Source organism: Paramisgurnus dabryanus, chromosome 15 (genome assembly GCF_030506205.2).
Source record: "Paramisgurnus dabryanus chromosome 15, PD_genome_1.1, whole genome shotgun sequence".
Classification (NCBI taxonomy): domain Eukaryota; kingdom Metazoa; phylum Chordata; class Actinopteri; order Cypriniformes; family Cobitidae; genus Paramisgurnus; species Paramisgurnus dabryanus.
The window spans coordinates 27,726,878-27,736,405 of record NC_133351.1 but is presented as its reverse complement, the minus strand read 5'-3'; the positions used below and the strand labels follow the sequence as shown (position 1 = coordinate 27,736,405).

Genomic DNA, 9,528 nt, shown 5'->3' with positions numbered 1-9,528 from the left:
CGAAACGCGTTGGGCGTTTACAGAAAGAACGCGTTAATCATCAAACCTGAGAGCTCTCAATCCTTCTGGAGGTAGACTTGAACTGTAGGTTCGCAAAATATGTAGTAGATTTCCAGTAGGCTTTGAACTCATGTTTAACACAATTCTTCTAAGGACCCGTTAGCTACACTGACAAATCACTGGAGAAAATATCTTATGCTAAGACCTACAAGGATTTAATTTAATGCAACCTAATATGACAAAACGTCTAACTGACAAACATATATATTATGAACAATGAAATAATGTACAAAAAAAAAAAAAAGTTTAATAGCTTGTCAAAGACGCCATAACAGATATATCAAGTTAAAATAATTGTATACAAACACTGGAAACGTTTACTAAAAACAAAACAAAACTAAACAATATGCCAAAGAAATGTAACACTTTGCATGGTAATTAAAATCATTGTAAGGTGTTAAACCAAATATTTAATAATACCACCTATCTCAGTTCTCAATAATGATATATTAATTTGTCAAACAAGTATGAGGATTTTAATAATTATTAAATTCATACAATAGTCCAGCAAACTGTAATTTAACACATTTGGTTTATTTTCTGGGCTAATCTGCTTGGTATGTTTTACCAATAAAGTTTAAACCGAATTTAATCTTTTAATTCAACTTACATATCTTAATGCATTAAGAAAATGTATAAAGGCCTGGTTTCACAGACAGGGCTTAGCTAAAGCTACTAGACTATGCCTTAGTTAAATTAAGATGTTTAAGCATCTTTAATAAACATTCCTTAGAAAAAAATTGTTACTGGTGTCTATCTTAAGACAAATCACTGGCACTGGTTTATTTTAAAATCTCGCATTAAAAGTTCTTTTCAATTGAGACAGCTCAAACATGTGTCTTAGTCTAGGACTATAGGCTTAAGACTTGTCTGTGAAACTAGGGATACGCATTAATCTCATTAAGTAACGAAGTAATGCTAATACAGCAATCATTTAGCTCTAAGATAATACAAGGCATGTGTTTCAAGTCATGCTCAGTTAAACAGACAATTATGATTATAAAGGAAGTTTACAGATTTCCAACCCACTTTGTATTGTTCCAATGTCTGTAATATGAAATCTGTCATCTGGCAGAGTATTGTCAAGAACTAATTGGGAATTTAAGTTTAACTCAAGAAAAAAAAGCGTTAACATTGTCTTTTCAAATACCCCAATTTATTGTAAAAATATAACGTGGGTTGAAAATCTGCAAACCTATGCTTTGAGGCAGTGAGTGCAATATATATATAATGTTTGGCAGTTTTGTATGTCCATCTAGTTGCCATCATCTGAAGTCTCTGAGAGTGTAGGCGTCATCTGAAGTCTTTACAAGTGAGGCTGGATCCATACTGGAGCTTCTGTAACTTGTATGGGTATCCTGATAGATAAAAACAGGAAAGCAAAAGGATTACCATAGCTGCTGTTCATATTATTTCAAGCAAAATATGATCATGTGCACTTGTTTAATACTTTTCATTACTTAAGAACAATGTTATAAAATGTGTTATGTGAATGCTTGGCTAAAAAGGTAGGACTTTTTCTAGATTTACACTGGAAGAGTTTGGGAGTAAAATGTGAAAAAGCTCTGCCACCTTTTGTGGACTTTGACATCCTGGGTACTACCAATAATTTTGTGACCTTATTAAGCAATTATCTGGTTCAAATCACAATCTGATTTTTTCTGGATTCCTTAGTAAATTTTTCCTCATTATTTGTGGAACCGAGACAGTCTCTATGGAACAAACTACATATGCAATAGTATCATTAAGTTGGAGGAACAAGCCATCATAACTATAATTTACAATGCCATTCAAAGGTTTAGGTTCAGATTTTTTTAATGTCTTTTATTATATGAAAATATTGTAAGTTGTAATTTATTCCTGAGATTAATGTTGAATTTTCAGCATCATTACTCCAGTCTTCAGTGTCACATAATCTATCAGAGTTCATTCTAATACGCTGATTTGATGCTCAAGAAACATTTTCAATTATTATCAATGTTGTTTGTTGTGTTAATAAATATTTTAGAGTTCCCCTAAAATGGTAAGTTGCACTTCTGTTTGTTAGAAGTGAGAGTAAATATTTTGTTTTGCATCACAGAAATTACACTTAACTGCATATTTACAAAGAAAACAGATAATCTACATTGTGATAATTTCACAACATTTCTGTTTTCACTGTATTTTTGTCAAATAAATAAATCACAGCCTTTTGAACAGTAGTGTTTAAGTTTGAGGTCTTACTTACTAGCCATATGGTTCATACATAGCCCCTTAGAGATGTTTTCTGACAGGTTTGCTTGAACTCTGCTGCATGGCCATCAGCATGGACAAATCTAAAAACATAACATGCAACTTGTCACAGAGCAAACAATATTTAGGATGCAGTACAAAAGGAAACCAGCAAGAGTAGAGTTGAAACGTTAAAAAGGATGGTATACAAAAAATAGAATACACAAAAAATATCTGAATTTTATGTTTTTAGGTTTACTTATTTATTATATATTGCACAGTGTCACTCATGTTTGTCAAAACCTTTAAATAACTGTAATACATTTTTTTAAAGGAAAATAACAAGATGCAAGATTACGTTGGGAAGTGCATATGAAGTGATTGAATGAGCTTTTTAAACATCTCTGTCAGCAGCTCCATTCGAAAATGCAGAAATCTTGAGCTTATTTTCTATTATAGAGGGGTTATTTTGTCACTCCTGAAATCAGAGAACAACTTTTTATCTGTACTGATTTACGATAAAACCTTGTAATACTTTCAGCTAATTTTGACGCCCCATGTTAAGTTGCTACTGCCTAACGTAACAGTACATCCATAGACTGTGAGTACATCGCATATTTTAGGTTAAACAAATTAACATACTTCCAATAATGCATTGACACCATTTACAACGCTTTTAAAACCTCCCATCGACACATTTAGATGTTCTCAATCGCCCAAACTTTCATAAACAAGCGCTAAAACTATAGCGCTAGCACCATGCTAACGGAAATGCTAACGGACTTTTCTCGAAGACACAAGCCATTTCAATGAGGTAAATATTGAACAAAAGCGTATCAAGTAGGTGTTAACCACAGTTGTTTGTATTATTTTTGTAATTTGAGGGACAAAACTTACCTGAAAAAGTGAAGATAACCATAGAGACACGGAGCTTTGCCGCTTTCTGTTGTTCCTTGTAGCCTCGTTTCCATGGTAACTGACTTCACTTCAACGGATTTAAAGGGGCAGCACCCGCAGAACACACACACAGCATTTACATAAATAAACATCTTAGAAAACTACATAAACAATTTAAATCGCATTAAATTATTATTAAATTGTGAATTTAAAACTTTTGGTTGTTCTTTGTCATATAGGATAATTTAATCTTTTTATTTAATCTTTTTATTTAACTTTTTTTTAGCTATTACGCTAGTATTTTATTCTAATCCTAAGATTCTAAACCTGTATAAATGTATTTGCTCTAATGAACATGAATTTGAGGATGTTCGTAATTTAACCGTTCGGGAGCAACATTTACTTATATAGTATACTTTTGTCCTACTATGGAAGTGAATGGGGCTTATTAACAGTTAAATTACAAACATTCCTCAAAATATCTTACATTGTGTTCATCAGAACAAATACATTTATACCGGGTTGTAGCAACATGAGAGTGAGTAAATGATGACAGAATTTTCATTTTTGGGAGAACTATTCCTTTACTGCTCAACGTTTATGGAGCCATATGCACATGTTGTTTTTCCATTTCTGAGTTGGGTGTGTAAGTCACCAAATCCAATTCCTACAACTACCCAACTTGAAAACTTTTCTTTAAAAAGAAAAGTTAAAGTAACACAGTGTTACAACTAATCCATAAGTTTACAAGATAATGAAAGAAAACAAATGTAAATTTCATTAATTAAAATGAACTGTAAATACAATATCACATAATTGACAATTATAAAAAAAAATTGTGTGTGTGTGGCCCTTTCAAAAATACTTAAGCTATTTATATGCAGTGATCCAAGGATGCTTATGAGGGAGCCCCAGCAAGCAATTTTGCGGCTAATAGACGTCTAGTAGCCGTCTAAACACCCCCCTGACGTCTAGGCTAAAACAAGGCTAATTTTGGGCTGTCAGTGAAAATCTAGTAGACGTCTATCATAGCCCAAGAATAGACTAGTCATCAAATAGACGGCTATTAAACGTCTACATATACACGTCTAATAGATGATGAATGTGGGTCTAGGCTAAAACAAGGCTAATTTTGGGCTGTCAGTGAAAATCTAGTAGACGTCTATCATAGCCCAAGAATAGACTAGCCGTTAAATAGACGGCTATTAAACGACTACACGTGTGTGTCTAATAAACAACAAAAGAATGGCTAAAGAATTATTTTTAATCCATTAAAAAAGGTTCTCATAAACATGCAATCATGCAATTTATTACAAAAAAATATTGTTAATACAATAGAAATTCAGATAAGACAAAATTAAGAAAAACTACTTAACAAAAAGAATAAAAAGAGTAACAAAATAAAAGCATATATAACAAAATACAATTTTAAAAATGAAATAACATCTAAACATTAACAAACTATCTTCAGTTCACGTCAACTTATTAATTGTACTAATTTCTATAACCCCCCCCCCCCCGTGCTCCCTGGTGCCTGTTTGAAATGCCCCCATTGCATCCTTCACTTCCAGTTCTGTTGCTGCTGGGAAGTTGTTCAACACAGCATCTGACAAATATGAAAAGAATGCATTAGACAAGTATTTTTGCTTTATGTTAAATGTGATAGTCATTCTCTTTTGAAAAAGTAATATATAAATATTGACAGGCAACAGTAATCATACCGTTCTCATTAAGTGCATGTTTCTCTGCGTGTGTTTAATGACATTTTGGAACTAGCAAAAGAGGCTTAAAGGCAGGGTATCTGATTTTGATCCAGAGAAACATTTTAGTTATGCTGGTTGAAAGTCTCCTCAAGTCTTGATAGCAATCACTACGTTAAGTGGTCTAAATGTGTATTTTTATATATTTGTGTCACCTGTAAAAGGCGTAGGACCAAAAAACGTTCAACAAATCATTGAACCCTGACCGAATGCAATAATTGGATGTGGGCATGGGCCAGTTACCGGTTTGAAGGTATACAGAGATTTTCAGAGTCAAGGTTTTAAAAAAACCACAAAATTTTTCTGTGAAACGTTTTTCAATGTATGAACTGTGTTTACACAAAGTGAGTTAAATCATGTAATTGAATTCGTGTTTACATTTACAATTGAAAGAATATTATCATTTAAAGGCTTTATTTTTACCTGACATAAACGTTGTTTGTTGCTTAAAAATAAAATGTATTGTGTCCAGTTGAAAAGTTGATGTTTTAATATGCAGACATTTGAAAATAACACATTTTAGTGTCACAATGGCAATACCGCAACACCGTGGTATTTTTGCTTATGGTTATCATACTGCCAGAATCTCATTACGGCCCATAATTGGACGCATAAAATGTTTGCCCCTCTTCTGTGAACGTGTTTTGCATGCCACTTCACAACCTGTTCACGCTCTGTAAAAATAGGGAGAATCAAATAAACTTTCCTGCTGAATTGACACAGGAGCTACAAAATGAAAGACATTTTGAAACAACAAAAAAAAACATCTGGATGAGCAAAGAGCAAAAACCCAAATTAACATTGGTAAGTTCACTGCTTTTCTGCAAGATGGAAACAGCTACAGGTCTGAAAGGGTCGTTGCAGTGTTTCTTTTGGAAAGGTAGGTATGCAGTGTGATTCTATTTTAACGGTTTCAGATTGTATTTTAATGAAACTTGTTGCTTATGTAGTTTGTTTACGAATTAGTGTAATGATATTTATCTTTTCAAATTTCTAAACGTGCTGTATTTATTTTGGATTAAAAACAGTTGTTTATGTTGGTTATTTTGGTAATGTTATTCACTTTGTCAGTCTTACTGGTTAATGAGATAGGAGTGTGCTTCTGGTTGGTGCGTGTAGGCTAAAGTTAGTATTTTTCAAAATCAAATACCCTACCCTTTAAGATGCCAAGCATAAAATATTCACAATACATTCTTATTGACATAAAACCTGTCAAATGTCTAAAAATAAGACATCTAAACAATATTCTATGGGTGAGTTAACTGTTGTATCGGCAAAGAGTAATTTAATCTGGGGCTTTTAATATTTAGAAAATATTAAGGCAGTACCGGACTGTCGTCAATTACTCCTCATATAGCCTAATGTCATATTAAAAGTATTATTTTGTGAAACACCATTCAGCCTAAAACTACATACAAACACACTTACCTTTAATAACTGAGAACTGATGTTTTTTCAAATGCTTGCTTCTGCAGTGGACCACCACCATGCATGTTGAACTTTGAAATTAATGAATTTTAGTGAACTCTAAAATACAAAAGACAATGTCGTTAACAGTTGCAGACTGAAATATTTTCTGATTTTTTGTGACCACATGAAAGACTGTGTTGACACCACAATGTCTGATTAATATTGCAGGTTTAGAGAATTTACCTGTCCAGCATTCTTCCGGCACGGTCTCTCAAGTTTCTCCCTCCAGTTTCGCACAGCTTTGACACCTGAATAGCACATGCCTATGTCAGTAATTGTACAGTATTGTATGCTTCAGTGTACAAGTGTTTACAAACCTTAAAGGTTAATGCCCACTGACCTGCAAGTTTTCCCTCACTAACACAATAAAACTCTTTTTTCCAACAAACTGAAGGCCTGTAAGTTAAATCCATATGGAAAAATAGCTTTCCCCCACAATCTATCTCTGCATGCATAATTGTAAACTGCCTACATTACGGTAAGCAACACAGTAATAACTTAGCTAAGTTACTGCTGTTGCTAAAAAGCAGCCTACAAATCACTCATGTTGATCTTCAGTGTAACGTTACATAGACTCATTTACCTCCACTATTTTATTACATTGCAGGTTGTACTGTTTAGGTTTTATAAAACATGGGTTACTTACTACGTTATACTGTTAAGTTACCCGCAAGAATGTCGCGATTCCAACAACAAATAAAGTAAATCAATTTTAAACACATGTAAAATAAAATAATAAAAACACTTACAAAACCAAACGAGTGTGGTAGATTGCTTTCCTCCTGGCTGCTCGCTGTTGTTGATTTTCAAACAGCGGAAATCTTTCTCGTGAGATATGGCCCCGTGTTTGTGTACTGCTGCCATCTAGCGGTTCGGAGTTGTAACTGGATTTTGTTTATCTTTGAAATACGGTCAAATAATGAATGTTATGCGTGACAGCAGATATTCAGATAAGATAAATAAAACCAAACATCTTAAATTCACTGGTGTCTTTGCATGCCTGATGAAATATCATAAATTATAAATTAATTAGTTATTTTGACAAAAACAAAATTTTATTAAATTAAGGTTATTTTGGGCTAAACATGGTTTGTTCATAGTCGGTCTATTTATGAGCTAAATAGTGGCTATATGTACGACGGTGCATAAAACACTTTAAAGAAATTAAACAAACCTTGTAATCGCTGTTGACTTTGCTCACAATGAAATACCATACATCTCACAAGTTATTTTGGCAAAAACCACATGTAATTAAATTAATGGTTATTTCTGGGCTAAACGTGGGTTATTCGTAGTCGGTCTATTTGTAAGCTAAATAGTGGCTAGTACAGACGGTGCATAAAACACTTTAAAGAAATGAAACAAAATACCTTAATTGCTTTGAACTTTGTTTACATTATTAAATATCATACATCTCTTAAATCATTTTGGCAAAACAACATGTAATTAAATTCATGGTTATTTCTGGGCTAAACGTGGTTTATTCGTAGTCGGTCTATTTATGAGCTAAATTATGACTACGTACAGACGATGCATAAAACACTTTAAAGAAATGAAAAGAAATACCTTGTAATCGCTGTTAACTTTGCTTACATGATAAAATAGCATCCATCTCACAAATTATTTTGTCAAAAACCACATGTAACCAAATTAAAGTTTAATTGGGCTAGAAGTGGGCTAGGCACAGCCCGGCTATATCGGGTCTATACTGAAACGAGACGTTGAAATGACGGCTATTGCTTGCTGGGAGACATCAGTATCTGGATCGCTACAGTATGTGGATATCTGTTATAAACAAAAACATTTATTAGGAGTGACGTTTCGGGTCTCTACAACCCTTCCTCAGTCCTTGTAGAGACCCGAAACGTCACTCCTAATAAATTTATGAAAGGGAGCTGTTTGGTGTGCGGATCCTTCTCTTTTTTGTTACTTATTCATTGATTTGATCCTGCACCCGCATTTAACTTGGATGTGCGTGATTCTATCGTTTTACCCTATATAAACAAAAACATTCACATCTAGCATGTAGATAGAATAGTATTTCATTATTTTTAAATAGAATTTTCCAGCAAGTGTTACAAGTGTTATGGGGTTATCTGTAATGTTTGCACTTCTGTCAGTTTAGCTAAATAAAAATATATCTGGACTTTATAAGGACTTAAGTATAAGCAAGCACACGCAAAATCTGAGCTGAGCCAGTTCAGAGTTGTATAATGTAGCTGCTCAACGAGATTTGTGTGAGAGTGAAGGAAATCCCACTGCACGTACCCTGCTGAAAAAATCAGCATCGACCCGCATCATTTCCATGCTGGTTTGGTGCTGGTTTAGCTGTATTTTAAGCAGGGTATGCAATGCACGCTCGCGTATTAAAGTTGCTTTATCGCATCAATAATGCGCCCACGGCATTAAAATAACACAAATGAACTCTAAAGAAGAGAAGTATATGTTATGTTATATCTAAAAGCTGCGAGTGGGAACTGTGCAACTTTTTAGCACCACCTTTGCGCTTTGGTCTTCCCATTTTGAGAGAGAGGGATGGATAGACAGGGTAAAGCGATATTTTAAGCGGAGCAGCTATTGCGTCTGTGGCGCGTTTGTGATCAACAGAAGGCAAGCCGCTGGCCCTGCATGATGGAGCAGTCTTTGGCAAAAATCAATGCCGTATCGGCCCCCAAAGTGCGTCGGCCCACCAGCAAAATGCCTACCAACCCAGTCATGCCTAAACAAAACGTTGCAAAAAAAACATTGCATTTTGATTTGGTTTTGTTTGCGTAGTAAACAGACGTTATGTTTACGTTTTATTCCAACGTTATGATAACGTTATTTTGACACCTAAATAAAACGTCTCACAAATGGTTTATTTTGGTCTGGTTTTATTTTCGTTGTAAACGGACGTGGTATTTACGTTTTATTCCAACGTTATAATTACGTTATTTTAACACCTAAATAAAACGTCCTACAAATGGTTTATTTTGGTCTGGTTTTATTTTCGTAGTAAACGGACGTGATATTTACGTTTTATTCCAACGTTATGATTACGTTATTTTAACACCTAAATAAAACGTCTCAAAAATTGTTTATTTTGGTCTGGTTTTATTTTCGTAGTAAACGGACGTGATATTTACGTTTT

The 9,528-nt window shown here is 33.9% G+C and overlaps 2 long non-coding RNA genes across 2 annotated transcripts; both read right to left on the bottom strand.

Moving 5' to 3' along the window:
• Nucleotides 1-340: 340 nt before the first annotated feature.
• Nucleotides 341-3,298, bottom strand: LOC135782571 (uncharacterized). Its single transcript, XR_010545436.2, has 3 exons — nucleotides 3,169-3,298; nucleotides 2,288-2,375; nucleotides 341-1,418 (listed from the first exon to the last, which is right to left on the bottom strand). It is a non-coding gene; the product is annotated as an uncharacterized lncRNA (long non-coding RNA).
• Nucleotides 3,299-4,689: 1,391 nt separating this feature from the next.
• Nucleotides 4,690-7,207, bottom strand: LOC135782831 (uncharacterized). Its single transcript, XR_010545503.2, has 4 exons — nucleotides 7,148-7,207; nucleotides 6,582-6,646; nucleotides 6,357-6,455; nucleotides 4,690-4,774 (listed from the first exon to the last, which is right to left on the bottom strand). It is a non-coding gene; the product is annotated as an uncharacterized lncRNA (long non-coding RNA).
• Nucleotides 7,208-9,528: the final 2,321 nt, after the last annotated feature.